At 41.2% G+C, this 25,829-nt stretch overlaps 1 long non-coding RNA gene across 1 annotated transcript; it reads left to right on the plus strand.

The window, feature by feature from the left end:
* Positions 1 to 19,237: 19,237 nt before the first annotated feature.
* Positions 19,238 to 24,794, plus strand: LOC134069192 (uncharacterized). Its single transcript, XR_009936786.1, has 3 exons — positions 19,238 to 19,472; positions 20,062 to 20,166; positions 24,647 to 24,794. It is a non-coding gene; the product is annotated as an uncharacterized LOC134069192 (long non-coding RNA).
* The last annotated feature ends 1,035 nt before the right edge of the window (positions 24,795 to 25,829 follow it).

Consider the following 25,829-nt stretch of genomic DNA (forward strand, 5'->3'; position numbering starts at 1 on the left):
GTGTTCCTTTGTCTTTCCCATGTTGAAGAGAAATGGCCTCTGTGTCACGTCATATTGAAGGGAAACAGGATGTTAAGAATTACTAATTAAATGTTCCTACATACTCTGATTGACTTTATAAACTACTGTGGAAATGACAGAAATACTTTAATTACATTTATTTCCTAGGAATTGTTAGGGGTGCCAATAATTGTGGAACAGGTGATTTTATGAAGAATAACTATTTCTTAATGTGGGATTTTTTTCCTTCTAAATAAATGCACTTGTATTAAAGGTTGGATTTTATGCTTTTTTTTCATTGTGGTCCTATATTATTTGGGGAAAAAAAATGAATTTATTAGAAGCTAAAGAACACATCTTAACCAGGTGCCAATAATTGTGGAGGGCGCTGTAATTGTGTTGGATAACTGGAATTCTGAGCACACTAATGTGTAAATAGCATTTTCACATGTAACACATATCTGTGTTAAAATTACACATTATTACACATCCTTGTGTCACTATATTGACACAACTTATGTGTCAGTATACTTACACATCAACTGTGTCACCATTAACACAAGTTGTGTTGTCCCAAACAGAACTCATTGATGTGTTGAAATTCAACACATGTTGTGGTGTTTTTAACACATTCATATTTAGAGTGTAGAAGTTGGCTAACGCTGCCATAATGTTAACGTTAGTTTAACTGAACTTCATGACATAAACTTGCATCTATGCTCGCTTTAAATGTTGTAATAGTGGGCTACAAGGAAAGCAGGATTAAGGATATGACAGCTAAGTACTACAACTCACAAAATTACACACATCAACATAACGCTGCCTTACTTACCTTCCACAAAATTGCAGCGGCGTGACTGGGATCTGGATACTGGTATGCTTCGGTGCTTCTAAATATCGCCGTACATCTCAAGGGGGCATCTCCTCATGGCGCCCATGCACTCTGTTATTAGACTTGGGTGTAGTAATATTTCACCACCACTACGAACAGCATCGCTTGTCTCTGCCCAGGTAACATCCATCCTTACGGTACCTTACACTAGCTAACCGGAACTAACACAATGCGGAAGAAAAAAGGCCGTTAAAAATGGGCGGGGCGTAATAGGGTGAATGGAGTGCGTAAGTGTGATGTCACTTTTCCTTAGCAACCGAAATTTCTGTTCTAAACAAACCAAATTCACAATGTGAAATCCTATGCCAGATGATTGTTTTACAGAAAAAGCCACGTTTTTGCGCAAATTATCGTAAGACCACTAATTGTCGGCCGTTTCGTTCGAAAATTCTAAAACAACGATGTTTTTTAATACCTTAAAATAACATTTGCTAAATGAACCTCACATTTTTCAGTAGCCATAGGTGTGTAGATTTGAACAATATCTGGCTTGATTCTTACCGGGGCTTTTATCGCCTGAAATATCCGATTTTGTTTACCACGCTCGGAGTGTAGCGTTGGCCTGGTGTTTCACCTATTGTCAGCCCCCCTTTGTTTGCGACTGACTGTTCGATAGTTCCTCGTTTTTTGGTTTAGGTATCAGTAGTGAATATTTACAATATTTACATGGCTTGAATGTTTAATTTTATCAGATGACACACACAATGGGGTGATATGTTATTTATTCTTAGCAACAATAGATACATAAATAGGTAAATGCAAAGATTAATAGAAAGGTAAATAAATAGTAAATAGCTCTCTCTCTCAAACACTCACACACAAACACACAGATCTACATCTTTCAACACTCATTCTTCAGCCGGGCCATGACACGGGCAGATATGACCTGGCACTGCTGGCACTCAAACGGCTCGTCATCGCCGCCATCCCAGTTGTCCCACTGCTCACATGTGCAGTGGAACCACTCCATACACAACGGGCAGAACACCCATGGCACAATATCTTCACTTCCTGGTGGAAAAACCTTTTTGCACCTGCCACAGACATCTAACAGCAAAGAAGGCAAAAAGACAGCGGAAGTTATATGTATATATATATATATATACGTATGCACGTGTGTGTGTGTGTGTGTGTGTTATGCTTTTAATCTTTTAATCATCTTATCCTTTTAATGGTTTAGTGATTTCACCTTTGTCTTCTTCCTTTGGTATTTTTTTGCCCCTTCAGCTGATTTCCTTTTTCTCTTCTGACCGGCAAAGGACACTATTTCAAATTTCGTTTTTTAAAATATATATAGGCCTATATTGATAGTCAATTAAACTCTATTTACCTTGTACTGGTGCTGGGGTCTTGTCACAGCTGGGGGCTCCCCTGGAGGTTGCGACGGGGTCGGTAGTCCCTAGGTCGATGGTACTCGCTCGTTCCTTCCTCTGTCGGGCCCTCTGCTACTTTGCCTCTCTGGTTGCTGCTAACTGATCTTTTTCTTGTAGGAGTCTCTCATACTCCTCGCCAGTGATGACCCTTACATTTGCAGTAACCCTCCTCCTAGTAGTTTTTTCATAGGTGAGACGAGTTAGGACCTCAGCCAGGTCAGGGGGTATCAACCCTGCTTCCACCAATGGGTGGTTCTGAGAGTCCTGAGAGGAGGTCAGGGAAAGTTGAGAGTCTGTTGGTTGGGAGGAGCCTATGGGTGGAGCGGGTGCAGAGGGCCCCGCTGGGATGGGGGGTGTTCTGGTGGTGTCAGAGGTCGAGGGTATGGGTGAAGGGGGGGCAGAGGATGAGGATGGTCCGGCGTTGGCCTGGCTTCTCATTCTGCCTGTGCTCCGAGAGGGCATGAGGCGACAGGGTTTGATGGCCGTCCTGTCAAGAGGGAAGATGCCACACTCCTTAAACCCTTTCACCACAACCCCTTTAGCTTTAGCCGGCTGGTACGGGTGGCGGAAAACTTTGGCAAATTCTGTCCGATTGACTAAATACGAATTCTTGAAATGGCAGAGATTGCCAGCCATCTTGGAAAATGTTGCCTTTAAAGGGCCAAAGAAACCCACTTCGAGGGGCTGAAGGACATGGGAGGTGTGTGGCGGGAGATGTAGCAGTACCACACCCTCCCTCTTAGCTGCCTCAACTACTAGTGGTGAGAGGTGGGACTTGTGTCCATCAAAAATAAGGAGCAGAGGGCGCTCCTTCCTCGCATGACGGACAAAGTGATGGAACCAACGTAAAAACAGTTCACTATCTATGTACCCCGCTGGAGATTTCCCATACAGGGCATTTGGGGGCCCCCCTGCTGTGTATCGGCCCCCGGGGAAGTATTTGGAAAAAACGATGAGTGGTGGTGTGTCCTCCCCAGCAGCGTTGAAGCAGGCCAGCACTGATACATGGTCCCTTGTGCCGGGGACCCGCTGAAAGGGATGCTTTGTCCCCCGCTGCACCATCACCTTGTCCCTGCTGTTTTCTATATTAAAGCCTGTTTCATCGCAATTATACATCTGAGCCGGTTTATCCCCCAGTCCATGCTCAGCCATTGTTTTTTCTAGTAAGTCGAAATAGCGCATTGTTGTCTGCACAGTTGCGCAGGCAGACCTCATGCGGTCTATGTTTTCAGGGGTCCTCATACTTAAGACAGCGATGTGCCTTCTCTTAAAACCGCTCCACCACCTGCTGCTTAGTGGTGGCAGCTCTGGCTGTCTATGTCTCTTCCTTAAAGGGATATTCCGCCATTTTTGGAAATACGCTCATTTTCAACCTCCCCTCGAGCAAAACAATCGATATTTACCTTGTTCCCGTTCATCCAGCCATTCTGTGAGTCTGGCGATAGAACTTTTAGCTTCAGCCTAGCATAGATCATTGAATCGGATTAGACCATAGCTTCTCGCCTGCTAGCTTCATGTTTAAAAGTGACTAAGATTTCTTGTAATTTTCCCATTTAAAACGTGTCTCCTCTCAAATTAGAAAGTGCAATAAGACCAACTGAAAATAAAACCTGGCGTTTTTCTAGGCTGATTTGACATGGAACTACACTCTCATCTGGCGTAATAATCAAGGCAACTTGCAAACTACTGGCACTACTACTGCTTGTTGTCTATGGGGGCTATTTTCAGATGCTGCGTACGATATCACTCCGCCTATGGTACGTTTGCAAGTTGCCTTGATTATTACAGATGTCTCAGACTGTCTCTGTAAAATAAAGAAATGAAAACAATCAGATGCTGCTTCAGTTAAGAACTCCCACTTAGTTTGAATAAGTGGCATAGTCTAGGCTATATTCAATTTAGATGTTGTGAAACAGTACGTCTAAGATAAATGTAACACATTTAATCTTCAGGGCCGGTTTCCAGATAACGTCCACTCTTAGCAAGCTACGAAGACTCCAAAGGTAACTTACCAAAGTTGTTTACCTTTATAGTCGTGGTTCCTGAACTATCACTTGAGTCTTCTTAAGAAAAGCTCCTTACGTCGGACGTACAAGGCACTGTCCACCATGAAGGTGCTGAATTAGTTGAATATCGATTGCTCAGAAATCGATTTTTTTACTTCATGTGGAGGCAGGACAGTATTATCAAAACGTTCTTTGCGCAAAACACATTGCTCATATAGCATATCGCCTCCATAACATTCATGCTACTTCAACATGGATGAACTTATTAATAGCATACAATTATAACTAGAAATGTGCATGTCCGAGGACCTGCAAGAGTGGGCTTGCAAAAATGCTAACTATGCTAACCATGCTTACAAGGTTGATTAGCTAACTTAGCTGATGATTTCTAGCATTTATGCTAAAAATGCTAACCAGGTTGATTAGCTAACTTAGCTGATGATTTCTAGCATTTATGCTAAAAATGCTAACCATGCTAACAATGCCAACCTAGCTAATGACTTCTATTATGTCAACAATGCTTAAAAAGAACATACGGTGCCGTGGAGGGGACATGGTGGTGAAATTATATACATCGTACGCACGTTTAATTAAACGAGCGCACGATTAATATAATGGGGGAACGTAGTAAATAAACGTTCGTACGTTTTAAATACATTGTTCCCACAGTTTAATAAAACGTTCCCACGTTTAATTAAACGTGCGTGCGTTTAAATTACTTCGTTCCCACGTTTAATGAAAACGTTCGCACGTTACGTTTAAATAGGCATTGTTCCCGCCTTGTTATTGCTTGTTGTATGTTATGTCATGACTCGCTACCATCAGTCTAGCAGTGCAGTCATGGACCTGAGAGTGTTGATAGAGCTGCAGCTGCAGTGTTGATAGAGCTGCATGCATCAGCCTCTAATAAGCACAATATGAAGTGGACTAAATAAAAACATGAAGTTGGGATAAACACCGACCAACAAGCTGGCAGGCACGTCTGCAGGCGTAGGCTACGGCCGTATACGCACTGTGCGGCTGAGAAAATGTCCCTTGTGTATTCATAGGCTACCAATTTGGCCCATAACTTCCCAATTCTGCAAAGTATCCCATTAACTGCATGACAGACAATTTTCTGCTAAGTTAGTGAACACGTTATCAAAGTTGGTAACACGCACATAGCTTAATTTGTTTGAGCAGCAGAGACAATAGGTTACGCACACACGCAAGTAGGCTCGCAACTAGACTTCGTTGTTGTTTTTTACGCAGCGATAGACCGCACTGTTAAGCTAATTCACTAACTCAAGACTCATCATGGATGACGAAAACAGAAAGGATGGGATGGAGGCAGCAAAGCTAGAGGAGTTATTTCAGATGCGTCAGATGGGGAATTGGTGTGCTTGAGTTGTCAGAACATTAGTCTAGCATCACTGCTGTTTAAAGCTATCTAGGCTACGTTCAATATAAAGAAATACACATTTCATTAATAATTGTATAGGAATACATATTTCACTAATCAATGTACAATAGAGGGGCCCACCACAGGTGTTCGCCCCCCTTAGAGGAAACCATTAGCTCCGCCCTGATGCCCAGGTGTCATCCACGTGTTTATTTACATGTTTACACATTACATTTTAGTCATTAAGAATTGAAAGCAATTAAGAATGTGCAATATATAGGCAAATAATTTAATCAAATTGTATAGGCTATAGAAAATATAAGGAATGAAATATGTCGGGATTGTGACTGCCGTTTCATCATAGGTTAATCTAATTGCGAACGAACAGCATTCCTCAAAGACAGATACAAGTCAAGTCCTTGTGACCTAGTAGTTGGGAAACCCATGCCAGATTCTTCCATTATGATAGTGCACAAATCAAAAATATCCACATCACATGGGATGGAATTGAGGAACTTGCAACTGGTTTTGCAAGTTGTCACATCTTCTGTAAGCGGGACAATGAGTTCCTCTGCGCCCCACAAGTGAGGTGCAAAATACATGACATTTGGTATCCCTGAGGGGACATTGATGTTTTTAGAGTGCCGAATACGATGTCTGTTCCACACGTCTTTGATCTGATCTAAGTCCATCTGCAAAAGAGAAGGGAAAGGGTGGTTACTGAAACTCGTGATGGAATGGGCAACTTTGACTGTGCTATGGGCCATATAGGCATACTGCCATGCTCTGCTATCTTCTATGTCCGTTTTCTTACGTCATTTGTTCAATGCACGCGCTTTGAAATTGCAGCATTTCTGTTCAACGTCACTCGAGGCTTCCATAGGCGGGGATACATTTTACGCACAGAAGGACGCAATGATCTATGAAAGATGGCAATTGTTTGTAAATGTATAGGTTAAGCCTATCTTCGGGAAACAAACAAAATATAGGTCTATCGAAAGTTAACCATGTTAATAGCGTAACAGGACGTCTAAAGACCTCCAGCTAAGGGAATCTATCCACCGTGCGTAAATAAAACCAAGCTAAAAACAATCAAACGTGTGCGTGCGTTGCCATGAAGCAAAACTGGACAAGTGCTTTGTCCAAGAGGTCACCGTTGAACATCCCTTCATCCTTCAGCTCTCCCAGCAACTGGATCCAATGTTGAATGCCTTGCTTGCGCATCAGTCCCCACCAACTTTCAATGCGTTGATTGGCCGTACTTGCCCCGGTGATATAACTCTTCTCCCCTGCTCTGTCGTCTTCACCATTTCGCCGTAAAAAGAGTTGCATGTCTCTAATTAGAGCGTTCTCTGTGCCCATGTCAGTGCGCAAAACCCTAGGATATCCTCCCGTTTGCTTCACGGCCTCCAAGAAGTAACCGCCAATGACTTTCGGGTCACTATTGGTGTATGCGCACCTGAGCCATACAATGTGGCGTGAGTAGCCGTCTATACAGCCATTGATGCAAAGACCGTACGGCTTCAATTTGTCATAGCCGTCAACATGCCATATATAATTTGGACCTGGTGAATAGTACTGCCTTCGTCTGAGTCGTCGTTTTTAGCGAGCTTTTGAGTTCTCGGGGTCCAGCACGGAGAGAAGGATCCTCACGTCCTCTGTCCGAACGCGGATACCTGCCTCCAAACACTTGCGGTACATCCACCGATACCCATGATGTTCACCAAGGCCTTGCTCCAACTGACCAACGATGAAGTTGACTCCGTCCACTAAATTAGTGTATTGCCGTCTGTATAACCCTAAACCCTTAAGAAGCCTTTTCAGGTGCCGTTTGCTCACCGGAAAGCCACGGAGAGCAAGTGTGCTCGACATCTCCTGATAGGTTAAACCCATATCAAAGTATAGATTGATTAAATCGCTTCTATCCATACTGGTTGCTGATCGATGTTGAGCAAACCGTGCGAAGGTAGACTTATCCTACTAAACGTGCGAACGTTTTCATTAAACGTGGGAACGAAGTAATTTAAACGCACGCACGTTTAAGTAAATGTGGGAACGTTTTATTAAATTGTGGGAACGTTTAATTAAATGTGGGAACGTTTTATTAAAATGTGGGAACAAAGTATTTAAAGCGTACGAACGTTTATTTACTTCGTTCGCTCATTATATTAATCGTTCGCTCGTTATATTAATCGTGCGCTCGTTTAATTAAACGTGGGTACGATATATATTATTTCACCACCATGTCCCCTCCACGGCACCGTAAGAACAGGCTGGGGAAAAACCAAAAAATAATTCCCCCATTCATTTCAATGGGACCGAAAACCGGCGGAAAACGGGAATACCGGAAAAACGACAACCGGCAACCATCCGACATTAACAAGCAAGCTACACCAGAGACACTTATATATGAGGAGACACTGCACTGGAAAAATCGCCCATTGAAAAGCATGGGGTAACTTCGTAACGCGAAAGATGGCGGTTGTTTACACCGGTTGGCTATGGTTGCACATGTCCCGCCTCTTCCAGTGCCGTTGCTCCAATCATTTGGCCGATCCTTGGCGGTCACGCTTTTTGAAAACTGCGTCGTGAAGAATAGAGCATGCGCAGTCCAAAATTACCAGTAAGAAAAAGGCTTTTTAAGCGTTAATTTGATACAAAACCACCAAACCTTTTCAGCGATTTTAGTCAGATTTTCATCGCGATTTCAAACATGTGATTTTTATGTCTCTTACACCTCGGAACATGGACATCCAGGTCTCTCCCCATTCATTTAGATAGAGCCTGGTCTTGTTCCGGTCAAAGTCGCTGCCCGACCCCATGGCCAATATGGCTGCCGAGTGACGTGACTTGCTTTAAAAAGACTTTGGCTACACCGTATCGGGCCAGATTTTTTAGTGTTGGAACGGCGTTGATAGCTCAAACGCTCTAGGAGAAGAGGTGTCTTAATAAACTGCTAACAATGCTAACCAGGTTGATTAGCTAACATAGCTGATGATTTCTAACATTTATGTTAAAAATGCTAACTATGCTAACCATGCTAACAATGCCAACCTAGCTAATGACTTCTATTATGTCAACAATGCTTAAAAAACACAGGCTGGAAAAAAACAAAGTGTTGGAACGGCGTCGATAGCTCAAACGCTCTAGGAGAAGAGGCGTCTGAACAAAATGGGACGGGAATAGGCTAGTAGGCCTATAAAACGTGCTTGCTGAGGAAGAACAATAGATAGGCTAGCTTGCAGCAAGCCCACTAATAAGTAGAATTAAATTATCTACCCTTAAATTTCGTCCGCCAAGGTAACTCAAAAAGTAATGGAGGGATTTTGATACAATTTTCAGGAAAGGTCTGAAATGACCCAAGAAAGAATCGAGTCAATTGGGAGTGTATCACCGTCTGGATGCAGGAGGCGGTTAGGCTATGTATTCGCTTGACTGAGATTTGCGCTCTCTGAGTGCTTTTCTAGTTGAAATAATAGTATGTAGGCTTTCTTTTAATCACAGCTGATTGACCAAGATTCTAAGTTAAAGGGATAATCCGGAGTGAAATGCACTTTAGATCAATTTTTCGGACTATTGGGAGTACATACGTTGAGTTGACACCAAAATCATGTCATTCGGATGTATTTTGAGAAAGTTCGAGTTCACCGTTTTTAGCCAAAACTCGTTAGCCTGGAAGTGACCGGGGCAAGTCCTTTCGCCGCTACAAAACGCTATTTTTATACCTCTTCTACTGTTCCAACCAACATTACACTTACGTGGTAGTGAGTAGAGGGTCCCTAAAGCCAAACCGAAGTATCCCCACGTCTTTATGTGGTCGGATAGAGAGTCCAGAATGAATTTAATCGAGTCAGTACCTTTCCGGAAATGTCGCTGCTGCAGCTAGCAACGCGTTTACAACATTTTAATAACATTTCCGGAAAGGTACGGACTCGATTAAATCGGTTGGTTGGAACAGTAGAAGAGGTATAAAAATAGCGTTTTGTAGCGGCGAAAGGACTTGCCCCGGTCACTTCCAGGCTAACGAGTTTTGGCTAAAAACGGTGAACCGGATTATCCCTTTAATTCAGTATCGTGTGCCATTGGTTAACATTAAACATGAAAGCAACCTAACATTAAACATTAGAGGACAGGGGGAAAGCAAGAAATAAGGCTAAGGCTTTTAATTATTTTCAAATGTGTGCACGTTTTATTATTTGTATGAAAACATTTCCAGAAACTATTTTCGTAATTAGCCTACTGACATAAAATCAACAGTGATTTTGTGTCATATGAGTTGCATGCGTAAGAGATGTCTAATATAAAGATTGCTGTAGGATACAGTGGCGGCGACTAGCGTCCAGACCACTCTTACCTTGAAAGACATTCGTAGCAAAGAAGGTAGAGCTTATAGATAGAGGTTACGAACTACGTAGCATAAGAAGGCTTCGGGAAACCAGCCCCAGATTATTACATTTTTAGAGAATTGTCTGAAATCTGAACTGAATCTGAACATCAACTGAAATTGGATGTGTAGATTAGTCTACTCAAAAACAAATAAGTTTATCACGAAAACAAGAATTTCTCTGGACTGATTACCTCTCGTATGGGACAATAGTGCAAAATCAGCTGAATTTATACAAAATCTAACAATGACGCAGGGCTGTACACTGCGAGCAGGTCGTCGCATTTGCGCGTAAATATATATTAGTGCGAATATAAAATTTAAAATGCTCGCACATGTGCGAGTACTGATTTCAACCCTTTCATTCGCATTTTGCTCCTAAAATGAATTGCTCCTGGATGAAAGTATCCCAGCAAACACGCCCTTGCGGGGCCCATATGGGGCCCATGCGGTATTTCTTCGGGTAGTGTGGGCTAGGGCCAAACCCATACAAACCCATGCAGGGCCAGCGTGGGCTTGCCCAGGTCAGGACCAAACCTTTGGGCTCTCTGTGGGCTCTCTTTGGGCAGCCCACAATTAGCTGATTGCCCCCAGAAAGCCCCTGCTGGCCCAGTGTGGGCTAGCCCATTCTGGCCCAGAGGAACTTTTGTACCATTGGGCCCATGCAGGTTTTTTGTGGGCAGCCCTCACTCATAGGATTTTTTTTTTTTTTTTTGACCAACCAATGTACAAAGGCATTGCAAACCAAAAACAAAATACAGTATGCATCGTTCAGTGAATATTTTGATATTCTGTCCCTGATATTACTCTACACTCTAAAAACAGATTGTTCAAATACTAATATCATTGGTTAAGCCAGCATTGGTTGTTTTAACCAGAGCCCGTCCCTTATTAGACATTCTGGTTTTAACCAAGATGTTACTCATAACCAATCAATTGGTTATTCATCAATCAATGTTTTTGGTTGAATAGTCTACTCAGGCTATCTGTATTAGTTGAAAGCCAATGTCAGAAAAAGGGATAGCCTAATGGTTGGGGGCTATTTTTGTTTTCTAAGGTGGCCTTCACATTTTGGCATGTACTTTGATCGAACTTTAGCCCCAAGGTAGCATAACATGTACCTTTTCTGGAAACAAAAAAGGCCTACAAACAGTCACGTGTGTTGTTGGGGAAGGGGATATCGGGGTTACCGATACGGTCACCTCAAGTCTCAATATCAGCAGCCCTCCCTCACCAAGTGATGCAGCAACTTTCAACTGCCTTTGGTGAGGAGGCAGAGATGCAGGGTTGCCAACTTTGGGTGTTTGGCTGGAGTGAGATTTTGTGAAGTTAGGGGGGGGGGGGGGGGGGGGTTGCAAAAGGTATCAGCACAATCTTTAAGTGCAGGCCCCTTGCCAGACACACGGGCCGCCTAGACCACAACATATACTAACATGGTTGTTACACAGGTGAATATAATATATCAGCATGGGTTTCTCAATGTCATTTAGTGGTGTTGTAGACCGATACAACTCACATCCAATACAATATAGCTATTTACAGAAGGCTGTACTGTAGGCTAGGCTATCTATCTATCTATCCATACATAAATTTAGGTCTATATATCTCATGCATCAGTTAGGAGCCATAGCCAGTGAAAAACATTATAAGAATTTTAATGTGTCACAATTGTTTTGATATTGACAATCAGTCAATAATTTTAATATCTCTTGATTTGATTTGGGATGCTAATGCTTGTTTTCTAGTAAAAAAAATAAAATAAAACTAAACAAGTGGAAGAGCAGTAGCCTAGTTAATTATTTTGGGGCGCTACATAGCCTGCAGTGGTTCTCAAACTTTTTCTTTCATTCCCCACTTTGATCAAGGGGGCTTTCTCGACCCCCACCTGTCCATCATCACTCTAAAAAAGTAGTAGCCTAGGTCAAGCTCAAAATTGTCAAATTTATTGACATAACGTCACTTGCTAAATATACCTCAGTAACAGTTAGGCTACAGATAGGCCTAAATATCAGTTCAGAAATAGAGAAAATAAAAATCTAAATCAATGACCAATATCGTCAGTTTTTGTCATTGACAAGGTGTTAATCCTTGCTTCAAAAAAAGATGATTTCCAAAATTACAGAAATAGGGCCAACTATAGGCTACCATTGTGTTATAGGCTAAATGAAGCACAACCTCGTTCAAAATTTCAGTCAGGTCAGGTCAGGCCCTGACGCGAGCGCTTCCCTGAATGAAACAGTCCGTCCGTTGCGCATCGGGCGCTACCCCCTCTATCACGGTCTGCAGGCCATTTCTTTTACCTGCTATCGTATGTGCGCCATCCGAGTCCCTCACAGCTTTCCCATTTGATGTCATGTTCTGCCAGGTAGACTAGGGTAATTGTTGAGAATGTTGAATAGCTCATCAGCAGTGGCCCTACTTTTGACAGAATAGAATATCTTCGCTCGCTGTCAAGTTAACAAAGCGGACATAACTTTGTTACTGTCAGTGACTACTGGCTGAAGTTGGAGAACAAGTAGAAATGTAGGCCTATTGCAATTTAAAAACTGGAATAGGCTACTGAATGGCTTCATTAATTGCATTAATTGCATTAACTGCCATCAGAAAGATTGCGCTCTGTCAAGTGTCATTCATATCAGTGTGAACTTCGTGAGCAATCCGACAGAAACTAATGGTGCGCATTTTGCACTTCGCCCGCCGCAAATAATTTCTCTGCGCTGAGAACGTTGTAGACAGATATTATACCTATACCTGCTATTGATCTAAAGAGCCTATAGCCTATAGCCTATACATGCCTTAAGTTCGTCTTCTGTCTACAATAGGCTATGATCTGCTGTGGTCTAGTCACCAACTGATTATGAACGGGTTGAAGAAAAAGAAGAATGGATTTTGGCGTGACATTTCTTGTGTCTGCGTGAGAGCGTGAGATTGATGCTGAAATCGTGAGTGTCACGGCGGGAGCGTGAGAGTTGGCAACCCAGATGTCGTCTGTCTGGTTGTTCTTGAAAGTGTCTGAATCCTTTTCCCAAAACCATATTTGCTAACCTGTTAGCAACTTAGTTGGTTGGCAATGGGAAGTTGCATTGCAACCTCAAAGTTGCTAACTTATAGGCTACTGACTCAGCTTGCGTACCGACACACACACACACACACACACCATAGACTGTAAAAAAAACGTGTTATATCCATGACGAGTCTTGAGATAGTGAATTAGCCTAACAATGGCCCTCATTTATGAAACGTGCGTACGACCAAAAACAGGCGTAAAACCAGCGTACGCTTGTTTCCACGCAAAGTAGGCTACAGCATTTATCAATGTAAACGTGATCGGTGCTAAACGCTCAAATCTCACATCTAGCCTGAACTCGCGTACGCAAGTTTCAGGCAGCATAGCACCGTGCTGAATTGATGGACTATCTCGGACATAACACCTTTCCTGTACATGTGCAGCCTATTTGCTGTAATGTAGCATATTATATTGACACATTTTATGGCTTAGGATAGCCATATAGGAGATGATTATATTCTCTTTGGCAAACGCAACATTCATGAATTATATATTTTAAATTATTTTCAAAGGGCAAATTTCAGTGTCGTAAGGTTTTGTAATGAATGTATGTATGATGTGTTCTCTCTGCGAAAATAAAGTCTGTTGCACTTAAATCGCTCTAGTTTTCCGCCTTCCTTCATGACAGCTTCTAGCTGTTAAAATTAACAAGGTTTAGCTGGACGTCACTGTGGCTCGAGATCATGATGATCTCTTTTGGACATATAATGCACCTTCATGTCGCAAATTCTAGGGGCGAGGCCATTAAAACGAGCATAATACAGGGGTGTGATATTTAAATATCACCTTGTTTCCAGCCGCCACATTTATCAACACACGTTTATTCTTACGCTGGAATTGGAGTGATACGAAAGTTTGATGAATCACGCGTGAGCCCCATCGTAAGATGATTTCTGCGCTCAGATATATACACTGGTTTCTACGCTCTGTTGATAAATAAGGGCCATTGTCTACTGATAACCAAAAAATAATTTAAAAAATGAGGTATCATTAAACCACATCATCACATACCCTTCAACATAGCTAGAGATTGGCATGGTCCTTTTTCCAGTAGGCCTATTAGCCTGTTTGATGCTCATTGAGCTCAATGCAAATCAAACAGGCTATTAGTCCTACTGGAAAAAGCCCAACAGGAAACTCCTTAAATTATGTACATGACTTTCATTGAACTAAATTCTACTTCCTGTATTAAATTTGAATTGTAATTCTACATCCTGTTTTTGACCTCAATTCATATTCAAACTCAAGAATTGAATTGGAATTTATAAGTCATTCTCAATTCAATTCTGAATTGTGCTAGCCTGACCTAGCCTTGCACGCCCTCCCAGTGACGTACCCTAACACCTTCGGCGTTGCTGTCGCTGGTCTGGCCCAAAGCCATCGATATCTCAAAGTTGCGACACTACCATTGACTCCCGTGTACAAACAATGGCGGCACATCCGGGAACTATTCCATTGAGAATGGATGAATATCTCAGGTGTTATATTAAGACTTTTCTACATGACTTATAGTCGTGTGCATAATAATGCATTTTCATTGAGTAATATATATGTATGTGGAAATGCAGTTTACAGTAATTTTCATCGAGTATTTACCGTAAATATTAATGCGATCGCTGCTGTCAATCCCGTAGTAAACCAGGGACCGAGGGAACTACTGAGTCTATCCACTAACCACGTGACCGCTCTAATCTGGCTTTAAGATGGAAGTCAACGGCTGTCGCAACTTTGAGATATCGATGGCTTTGGTCTGGCCAACTGCTCATCGGGGAGGATTTCTGAATTCCGCAAAACTGCGTAACTGCCCCCTCTGGTCGAGAACCAATCAACTTTGAGCAGCTCCAACGGCTCTGGGTAGAGGCGTGTTCAAGGCAGAGTTGTTATTGATTTAAACTCGGCAAACCCCTTTCTGACATTGACCAGTAACAAATCGAGGCACTTAAAGGAGGCGGGTCAACCAAGCGCTTGGAGAAACTGTTTAGCACATGCTCTTAGTCAGACTAAAGTCTCGCAGAGCCTTGAAAGTCGATGGCAATCAGGCTAAGCCTGACCAGCCAGACCCACATCAAGATAACCCTAGGCAGGACTCAATCGGAGGGGTGGGATAAACAGTTGTCTTTCAAATTCCTTCTCCACGCAATAGGATAACGCTAAACGAATCATCTTCTTGTTTTCAAGTAGCATGATGTGTAACCGTTGCAACTTCTGGTCCCATGTCAGTCACCATAGACCTCTGAAGTTCGCCTACAAAAAAGCCACCATCTTTGCCCAAATAAGGAGATCCGGTATCTTGAGATTTTTTCTATAGGAAAATAACATGGGTTTTTTCAATTATCGCACCTGTTAAACTCTCGCGGGGATGATGACATTGGAAATGCAGACGTTTTTCGCTACACAGTTTTGTCCACTGACATCTAGTGGATACTGTGATCTTCGGTAGGTGAAGACGGCACAGTTTGATCTTTGCTACCCCAGAGCTAACTTACAATGCAACTTGCCATAGGCAGTTAGCTTCAATTAACTCCCGGATCTCCTTATATGGGCAAAGATGGCAGCTTTGGATCCTTTTTGTAGGCGAACTTCAGAGGTCTATAGACCTCTGAAGTTTGCCCACAAAAAAAGCTACCATCTTTGCCCATATAAGGAGTTACGGTATCTGACGATTTGTCCTATGGTTAATTAACATGGGGATTTGGAATTATCACACCTGTTAAACTCGCTGGGATGACAAAATCGGAAATGCAGGTGTTTTCCTGAACACACTTTTGTCCTCTGCCTTCGATAGGAATCTGTGATCTCCGGTACACGAAGGCGGCAGACTTTGATTTTTGCTACCCCAGAGCTAACTTGCGATGCAACTTGCCATTAAGTTAGCTCTGGGGTAGCAAAAATGAAAGTGTGCTGACTTCACGTAGGCCTACCGGAGATCACAGTATGCACAAGAAGGCAGAGGACAAAAGTGTGTTCAGGAAAACGTCTGCATTTAAGACTTTATCGTCCCCGCGAGAGTTTAACAGGTGCGATAATTCAAAATTCCCATGTTATTTTCCCATGGGAAAAATCGGCAGATACCGAATTTTAAAGATGCCAGCTTTTTTGTAGGCGAACTTCAGAGGTCTATTATGTTAAGCCCGCCCATCGACTGTACACGATGTGATTAGTCTGGTGATTCTGCCAATGCCCAGCTCCCAAGCTAGAGTTCCTAGACTGACCCGGGCAGCCAATTAGATTTGCTGCCGCTAGGGGCGTCTAGATTTCTAGGCTAGTATTTTGCACAAGCCTGTCCCGAACATTAACAATATGCTGGCTTTCTGCCAGAGTGAACTTTGGTGTCTTTTTAGACTCTTGCCTTTTTAATGGCACACATTATTCCACCCAGTTGTAAGGCTGTGTGTCTAATTTTCTGATGTTATAATAAACCATTGTAAGATTGCTGAGTGTTTTTGGAGATATAGAGTCTTTATTGTCCTATAAAGGATATTCTTCTTCACACGTCATTTCATCCATAAAAGATGGATGTTTCTCCAAAATATTGCTGCATGATTCATTACACGACACCAAAGACAATATATTCTCCTCTCCATTCACTATGGTGTGAAACCAAACATGAATGTTCTTATGTTGTTCTTAAGCACAACGTAAGCTTAGTTGAAAGCAATAAACATTTTGTTCTCGATTGCGAACATTGTCAAATATTCATGGGAAGGTATATTTACTGTTGGTCACCTATTATGCAAGTATTTTCTTAAGCATATTAGCACATTGTGGCTGCTTTAAATGGTAGTGTTTTATGTTTTACTCACCTGCATAAAGAGTCTAAGTTGAGTTTAAACCAGGTCAAAAAATGACCATGAAATAATGATAGGCCTACGTACAATGTTCTTCTTTCAGACACATTTGAATTTGTATAGTGATGTTTGGAATGAGTTAATGAGAAGTTATGTAAACTGTACAAGATATATGGTTGCTTTTACAACGTAGATAAATAAATACCTTTTTTAATGTTCATGGCTTCTTTGTGTAAGCACAGGCAATAACCATAGTATATTGGTTATAATTAAACAAAGTCAATGGTAGGTTGTTTCCATATGGTACTAATATATTAGTCAAATTTAACCAATGAGATTACTCAATATATTATACTCAATGTATAGGTTGATTTGAAGTACAGTAGACTATCCATGCTCAGTAGTCATCAAATGTGAATAAACTGGAGACATTTTGGATGGAAGAATAGTTCAAAATACCTGGAACCAGAATTCAGGGACTTACAGTATCTGTAGCTATCTGTAGCACAAAAACAATGTATCTACAAACTAAATTTTTGTAAGCTAATATAGCAAAGCTAATATAGCTTGGTGTCTGTCTTGTTTTGTGTATTGATTGGTTTGTGTCTACCTGTCTATTGAATGGTGCTGGCCGCCAGGTATATGTTTCCCCCTTCAAATGTATAGTATGTGTTTTATTTATTTAAAAGAAATGCTTGTAAATCATACCATTTTCCTCATGAAGACTGTTTATGTAAACCTAAAGGACTTTTAAGAATGACAAGGAAGATTGTTGTTAAGATGAAAATGGTTTGTAATCTATGGTGGTAACATTCATTCATCTTTGAAAATGCCTTATTTTTCAATATAGGATTATAGGCACAATATGCACTTTAATCTACCAAATTTCAAGTCTGATAAAATGATTCTTAAAGGGGTCTAAGTAAAGATCCTTCACACTAAAAATCCTTGCCATTTGTTTTGACAAATAAGGTTTGTAAATAATTATCTCAAATAATCAGAAAGACGTGGTGAACTAAGGTGGAAAAAACACTTACATTATATTTTTTGTAATTTCTTGTTGCAAACTTGTAGAATTCAGTTGACTACTTCAACATTTGATTACTTTATCAGTGCAAAAATCTGCTGCAGACACATGAAATTGGCGCATGCGCATTTTGTTTATCAATGGGATTTCACGTGCGCTTGATTCGGCCAGGGATTTGGCAGACTTCACACAGACAAACAACATTAGAAACTGTCTTTCGAAAACGAACGACTACATACTTAAACGTAAGTAAAACATTTAATCAAACTATACAGTATTCATTGTTTTAAATGACAGTCTTGAACATTCCGTGTCGTGTTGATTAATTATGATTAAGAAATAATCATTTGACTAGCCAAATTCTGTTAATAACTAGCCATAGTTAGCTATGTCTAGTTGTTAGCCATAACTCAACTCAACTAATGTTAATACTAGCTTGATATGTTGTGGTAAGATTTAATCTTTTGTCACTGACTGTTTCCCTAATGAACATGTTGTTCCTAAAACATTCACTCATGCAACAACGGAGGCGTTTCTGTAGCTTTGTATGCTAGCTACCATCTGGTAACGTAAGGTAACTGTGTTGAACGTTATTAGACATCAATAGAGCCATATATGGTCGTGCTAGTCAGTGACAACTGCCACTATGTGGTTGACGGGATCAAGCACGGAGTGTGCAGGACTGGACCGCACGCAGGTTACATGTTGTTTGAGGGATAACTTTGTTGATGATTACCTTTTGAAGCATTTGGAATACTTTTATCTGGGACAGTGTTCAGCTCTGCAGTCGAACTTGCTATTTGAACAGAGGAACGACCGATGATGGGCTACATTTGTGGCAATAGCCGAATGCAACATTGACATACTTTCAGTTGTTTATACTTTTACTCGATTACAGAAATATAAGTTGTCCTCTTGTCTCAGTCCTAGAGTGATGCAGTCCACCTTTCTCTTTGCCATCAAGATGTTGTGGAGGTTGATTCCCATATCAGAGAAATTAGTCAAATATGGCCTGCTCTGTTTCTCAATGATGAGGCAAGTATTAATGTATTTCTCTGCATGTCTGTGTATATCTATTTGTCTATCTATGTATTTTTTGCACATTGTTTATAAGCTTAAAGGAAATATCTGGTCATGGTCAAGTGCATAGGCAATAGAACAGGAACATTTGATCAGGTTATCTGCAAATGTTACAAAATTCATATACTTTCAATGTTTTCAGTAAGCAAATCAAACCAGCACAATTTAAATAGCTCAACAAGTGTTTTCTCTCAATTTGACACAAGTTGACACCAAAAAAGAACTAGTGCAGTCTCACACTTATTCAACACCTTCATAACAAGTGTCTTTCATATTTGGAAGAGCACATATGTGTTTTAACCTGTTGCAAATGCATCTTAGCTCATTCCTAATGGGCAATGGCCTCCAATCCTCTCTTAGGACTCCCTAAGTATTTTAATGAATCCATCTTCCCCTACACATGCTGCATGTTTTCCAGAGGAAGCAAAGATGCCATATTGCATCACCGAGCCATCATCATTCAACACAAGTCAGGTATTTGGCAGTCAGTGTATGCCCAATTTTTCCCCTCTAGACTTACTGCCGTTTCATCGGCATAAACAGAACAGAACCCACAACTGTATGCTGTAATTGAGTCTCATGAAGTATATAAGTATATATCCTTTTTTGATCCCGTGAGGGAAATTCGTTCTCTGTATTTAACCCAATTTAACCGAATTAGTGAACACACATAGCACAGCGAGGTGGGTTAGGTGCCTTGCTCAAGGGCACTTCAGCCGTGGACTGGTCGGGGATGGAACCGCAACCCTCCGGTCACAAGCTCGAAGCCCTAACCAGTAGGCCACGGCTGTCCACAAGCATAGGCTGTAAACTGCATCATGTATGAATTAAGAGTAAAAATTACAATGGCTTTGTAATACTTTAGCAGTTGGTCTGCTATTTAGTATATGTTGTACCAAGTGTTCTTGTTCTTTTTCCTGCTGATAGTACAGTGACCATCTCAACCTAAACCAACAAATTTCCCGTGGGAAATTTCCTGTAACTGATGCAGTCTATAGCTAAATTAAACAACAATTGGGAATTGTGTCAAATATTGTCATTCTTTCTGTATCTCCATCTACAGTATGTGCAGGTGGCAGATATCACAGCACATAGGAGAAGGATAGCCCTGGAAGGACTGCCGCTTTTCTTCAGGGAAGAGTCTACATGCCTTTTCAGGAAATGCCTGGTAAATGCTAGTTTTGTTTCATTGTGGCCTACCAGGCCTATGTCAAAAGCAGCCTTGGGTAAAGCTGGGAAAGATTAAACACACAGTTTCCACACCGTGGTAATCAACCGTGATAATTATGATATTTGAAATGAAAGCGGTAATTGTTATCGTCAACATTTTTAATCATTGTTTACCGTTACACCGGTAATCGTTACTTGGGGGTTTAAAGTTCTGATTTCTTTACTTGTGTAGATTTTTTTAAGTTAATACATTTCATGTCAGTAGTCCAGTCAGACATAACTGTTGAAAAAAAATGTGACATGTACAATACTTATTTTCACTGCTGTATATACGTAAGGGATAATGTATAGAACGCTGGTCATTATCGGGAAAATAAGGACCGACAGGGCGAACCGGACCCTGACGCTCACCTGTCTTGACTCACATATGAACTTCAGTCACATCCCATCCTTAATCCATAGGGTTTATTATGATGTCAGTCCACTCTTTGCAGCTATAACAGCTTCAACTCTTAGACTTTCCACAAAGTTTAGGTGTGTGTTTCTGGGATTTTTTGACAATTCTTTCAGTGGCACATTTGTGAGGTCACACACTGATGTTGGACGAGGCGACTGGCTCTCAGTATCCACATTAATTCATCCCAAAAGTGTTCTATCGGGTTGAGGTCAGGACTCTGTGCAGGACAGTCAAGTTCATCCCCACCAAACTCTGTCATTCATGCCTTTATCTATCTATCTATCTTTATGGACCTTGCTTTGTGCACTGATGCACAGTCATGTTGGAACAGGAAGGGGCCGTCCCTGAGCTGGGCTTGGTCCCTTAGTTCCAGTGAAAGGAACTCTGAATGCTTCAGCATTAACCAAGAGATTTTGGACAATTCCATGCTCCTAACTTTATGGGAAATTTGTGGATGGCCACTACTTGTTCCAACATGCCTGTGCACCAGTGCAAGGTCCATAAATACATGGATGACAGAGTTTGGTGTGGATAAACTTGACTGGCCTGCATAAAGTTCTGACCTCAACCCAATAGAACACCTTTGGGATGAATTAGGATGAATACTGAGAGCCAGTCACCTCATCCAACATCAATGTGTGACCTCACAAATGCACTTCTGAAAGAATGGTCAACAAATCCCAGAAACACACTCCTAACCTTATGGGAAGACTTCACAGAACAGTTGAAGCTGTTATAACTGCAAAGGGTGGACTGATGTCATCATAAACCCTATGGATTAAAGGGATATTCCACCATTTTTGGAAATAAGCTAATTTTTCACCTCCCCTCGAGCAAAACAATTAATATTTACCTTTTTCCCGTTCATCCAGCCATTCTGTGAGTCTGGCGATACAACTTTTAGCTTCAGCCTAGCATAGCTTGGAACTACATGGAACTACACTCTCATCTGGCGTAATAATCAAGGGAAGTTGCAAACGTACCATGGGCGCAGTGATATCTGAAAATAGTCCCCATAGGCAACAAGCAGTAGTAGTGCGTGATATCACTGTGCCCATGGTACGTTTGCAACTTCCCTTGATTATTACTCCAGATGAGAGTGTAGTTCCATGTCAAATCAGCCTAGAAAAATGCCAGGTTTCATTTTCAGTTGGTCTTATTGCACTCTAACTTGAGAAGAGACACGTTTTAAATGGGAAAATTACCGGAAATCTTAGTTACTTTTAAGCATGATGCTAGCAGGCGAGAAGCTAATGGTCTAATCCGATTCAATGATCTATGCCAGGCTGAAGCTAAAAGTTGTATCGCCAGACTCACAGAATGGCTGGATGAACGGGAACAAGGGAAATATCGATCGTTTTGCTCAAGGGGAGGTGGAAAATATTTCCAAAGATGGCGGAATATTCCTTTAAGGATGGGATGTGACCGAAGTTCATATGTGAGTCAAGACAGGTGAGCGAATGCTTTTGCCAATATAGTGTATTTCTTGTATACCTTATACACCTTGTCATTCGGTGGTATTATTTTTATTATTATTATTTAATTTTCTAAATTCTTGAGTAAATGAGAGATCTGGGGCCTCATGTACAAAGACTTGCATGGAATTCTTACTACAACATTGCATACGCGAAAATCTGGAAAGAAGCGTACGCACAAAAAAATTCAGATGTATGAAACCATGCGTACGCAGCAATCCACGCAGCTTTCCTTTGTACATCCCAAATAACGTGAAATTAAGCGCACATGCATGAGCATTATACTCCACCCCCTCTCCTCCCTCAATCACACTCATTTTAATATGCTAACTAGAAGGCCACTCGAAAACTCAGACCTCCGCGAAGGCAAAACGCCTTATCCCACAATATTAATAAGAGAAAAAAATCATTTGTGGATCCATCCGTTCTTGAACCTGCTACAAAATGTAATAATTTATATAATCAAATCGAAAAAGTATTAAACGTTTATTACCAGCGATTGCGAGGTAGAAGTGCTCTTATCAGACAACATGGTAAAGACAGTAGCCTACGTCTTTATCATCTGTAATTAATAACAAAAAAAAAACAGTAGAGGCAGAGCGTGGCAGTGGCTACAAGGGTCAGAGACCGTGGCAGATTCATTGGTCAGTCTGCAAGTGACAAGGTTCACATAACGCGGTTTGTTGGGCATTTCAAGCATTACAAAATAACTGCAATAATTAAAAGGTAATTAAATCACACGTGTCCGAGTAAGAACACGCATCGCGCACCCATAGTAAGTTTATCCACGCTTTGCCACGACGATTTCTGGATCATATTCCTATATTTTGCACAAGTGTTACAACAATAATGTGAATGCTTACTCGAGGAAAGTCAAAGTAGCCTATGCAGTCAGTCAGGGAAATTGCTTCAATTCGCACTAAGCTATTCACACGGATCATCTTGTCCCATTTGTTTTTTGTTTTACTGAAAACTGTCGGAAATATGTTAAAACACCCGGAAAATGTTTTAGACATGGACATATGCGTGAAGCCGACCACATTCATCACAGATTTCGAGGAAGGAAAGCTCTTCGAAATCTGAAATGTTTGATAAGCAAGTGAATAATCATGTATGGAACTAAATATAGGCATTATCTCTATACGTTTCACATTAGGCTACCTAATTCTTGATATCCTCTGATAAGACTACAGTTTTAATTGCAGATATAGGCTGTTGCATAGTTTGGTACTATTAACGCATGTTGCATGGCCAATTATCTAGAAACATATGCCTATTTCGAAGTGCTATTTTTAATATGCTGTGCAAATAAAGGCCTTGATTCGTGATCAACTAATGTTGTTGCGCTGCATTGCCTCTATGTGTCGCCAACTGACGATACACACTGGAAATGTGCGTACGCCAGGCATAAAGCTTGCGTGGAGGACCGCACATTCTCACATTCAAGTCAGTCTTTGTACATCCGGACGTGAGCGTGAGACTTAGAGTACGCAGCATTTTTGTGCGTACGCAAGCTTTGTACATGAGGCCCCAGGTGTGTTAAAACGTGATTATACGTTGTTTTGCCTCAGCCCTCTTTTTAAATGTTGGAAATGTCATTATACTGTCAACGAAGAGTGGGACTACTTTGAGCTAGCCTGGCACGCCGTCCCAGTGACGTAACACCTTCGGCTTTTGCTGTCGCTGGTCTGGTCAACTGCTAATCGGGAAGGATTTCTGAGTTCCCGAAATCTGCGGAACTGTCCCCTTTGGTCGAGAACCAATCAACTTTGAGCAGTGGCTCTGGGTAGAGGCGTGTTCAAGGCAGAGGAAAGAGTGTTGTTGTTGGTTTAAACTCGGCAAACCGCTTTCTGACATCGACCAGTAGCAAATCGAGGCACTTAAAGGAGGCGGGTCAACCAGCGCTTGGAGAAACCGTGTTAGCACAGGCCCTTGGTCAGACTAAAGTCTCGCAGAGCCTTTGAAAGTCGATGGTAATCAGGCTAACTTTGAGCCTTTCTGTGGTTTAAAACAGCGATTTGGCTATTTAGCTACAACTAGGAGGCGGTCTTCTCCGGCCTGCCTGAACGTCTGCTTGAAATTCTGCTCCCCGGCAAACTGCATTCCAAATTATTATGCATATGCAGTCTTTGTTCATTTTCCAGAATAGTCTATAGCTACACCGGCATTCTCTTTTAACATAGACAGCCAAATTTGCCTTTAGATATATTTCATAATTTTATGAAAATGGCTTGGAATACTGCTCTGACATTCTGCAGGACAGGAGTACATGATTTAAAAATAAATAAATGAATACAACTTGAAACCATCAAGAAATTCTGTAGTTGTCCAGTTGACAGTGGAATGATGTTCCTCCAACGTGCAGATAACGACCCCAGTGGTGCTTACTATAAAAGTAGTATAAGAATGTAGAAACCATGTAATGCCAATGTAATGTCATCAAGTGTTATTACATGTTCATGATGATGTGTCATGTTAGTGACAGGTTCATGTCACTCTGTCGAAAACCTCAAGTAAAGCGTTGCTATTTTTTAACACCCATTCAGATGCTGTGAGGAGAGTTGGATTTGTTGGTGAGATGCCACAGGCATCTAATGTTGAAAAAGAAATTAAGTCATGGCTACGAAACGCGAGAGACCAGGGTGGCGGACGACGGCAGAGGTTACTACAGCAAAACAGAAACCCTGATGCTAACGTGAGCTAAGGGGGGGGGGGGGGGGGCAAATGTAACAAATGTATTGCGGAGGTGTACTGTATTTGTTATTTGTTATTGCTGGGGGGAACACATGTTATACCTTTGTTATTTATTTATTTATTTATTTCATATACAGTGCCCTCCATAAGTATTTGAACACATGCTAAAGTTGAGTATAAAGAGGAATATAAAATCATCTTTTGGAAATTGATCTTAATGTCTTACTGTAAATGCAAAAATGAGGAAATATCCAACATTTAAGGACACCAATTTTCTATGTTAATGAATAATGTATCGTAAATAGATAAATGTTTTCCTTAAAATACAGGCGTCATAAGTATTTGAACCCCTATGTGTTAAATTCCCATAGAGGCAGGCAGGTTTTTATTATTTCATGGATCCAGGATACTATGCACCCTAAAAAAGTTCCCTTGGCCTTTGCAATTAAAATAACCCCACATCCTTACATACCCTTCACCATCCCTAGAGATTGGCATGGTGTTTTTTCAGTTAGTCTATTAGCTGGTTTCATGCTCATTGAGCTCAATGCAAATCAAACCAGGTAGTAGGCTAATTGAAAAAAAAAAAAAAAAGAAGCACCATACCAATCTTTAGGTTAAGTGAAGGGTATGTGATGATGTGGGGCTGTCTGCCTCATGAGAATTTAACACATGGTTGATTCCGTGTCAAATCAGGACACTTTCGGATCTCATTGTCACAGATTGCATTTTGCATTTTGTCCATGCTCAGGGTGGGAAATGAAAAAGAAACATTTGCATAAGACAAGTCAAATTGGTGTTTTTAAAAAGAAGAGGTAATGCAGATTAAAGAAAAAAATATTTAAAAAATCGTTGTATATTCCCACCAAGTGTTAGGGTGCTCTGAATATGAGATCCAACATTATTTTTCAAACTTGTGAGGTCTGCTGTTCAGTCCCTGATGGAATTTCTTTCTTCTTTTTCTGAGAGTGTTTCTACTGATCTCAAAAAGGGGGAAAAAATCAACAGCCTATGTTGAGTAAAAATATGTATTCT

Source organism: Sardina pilchardus, chromosome 21 (genome assembly GCF_963854185.1).
Source record: "Sardina pilchardus chromosome 21, fSarPil1.1, whole genome shotgun sequence".
In the NCBI taxonomy this organism is placed as follows: Eukaryota; Metazoa; Chordata; class Actinopteri; order Clupeiformes; family Clupeidae; genus Sardina; species Sardina pilchardus.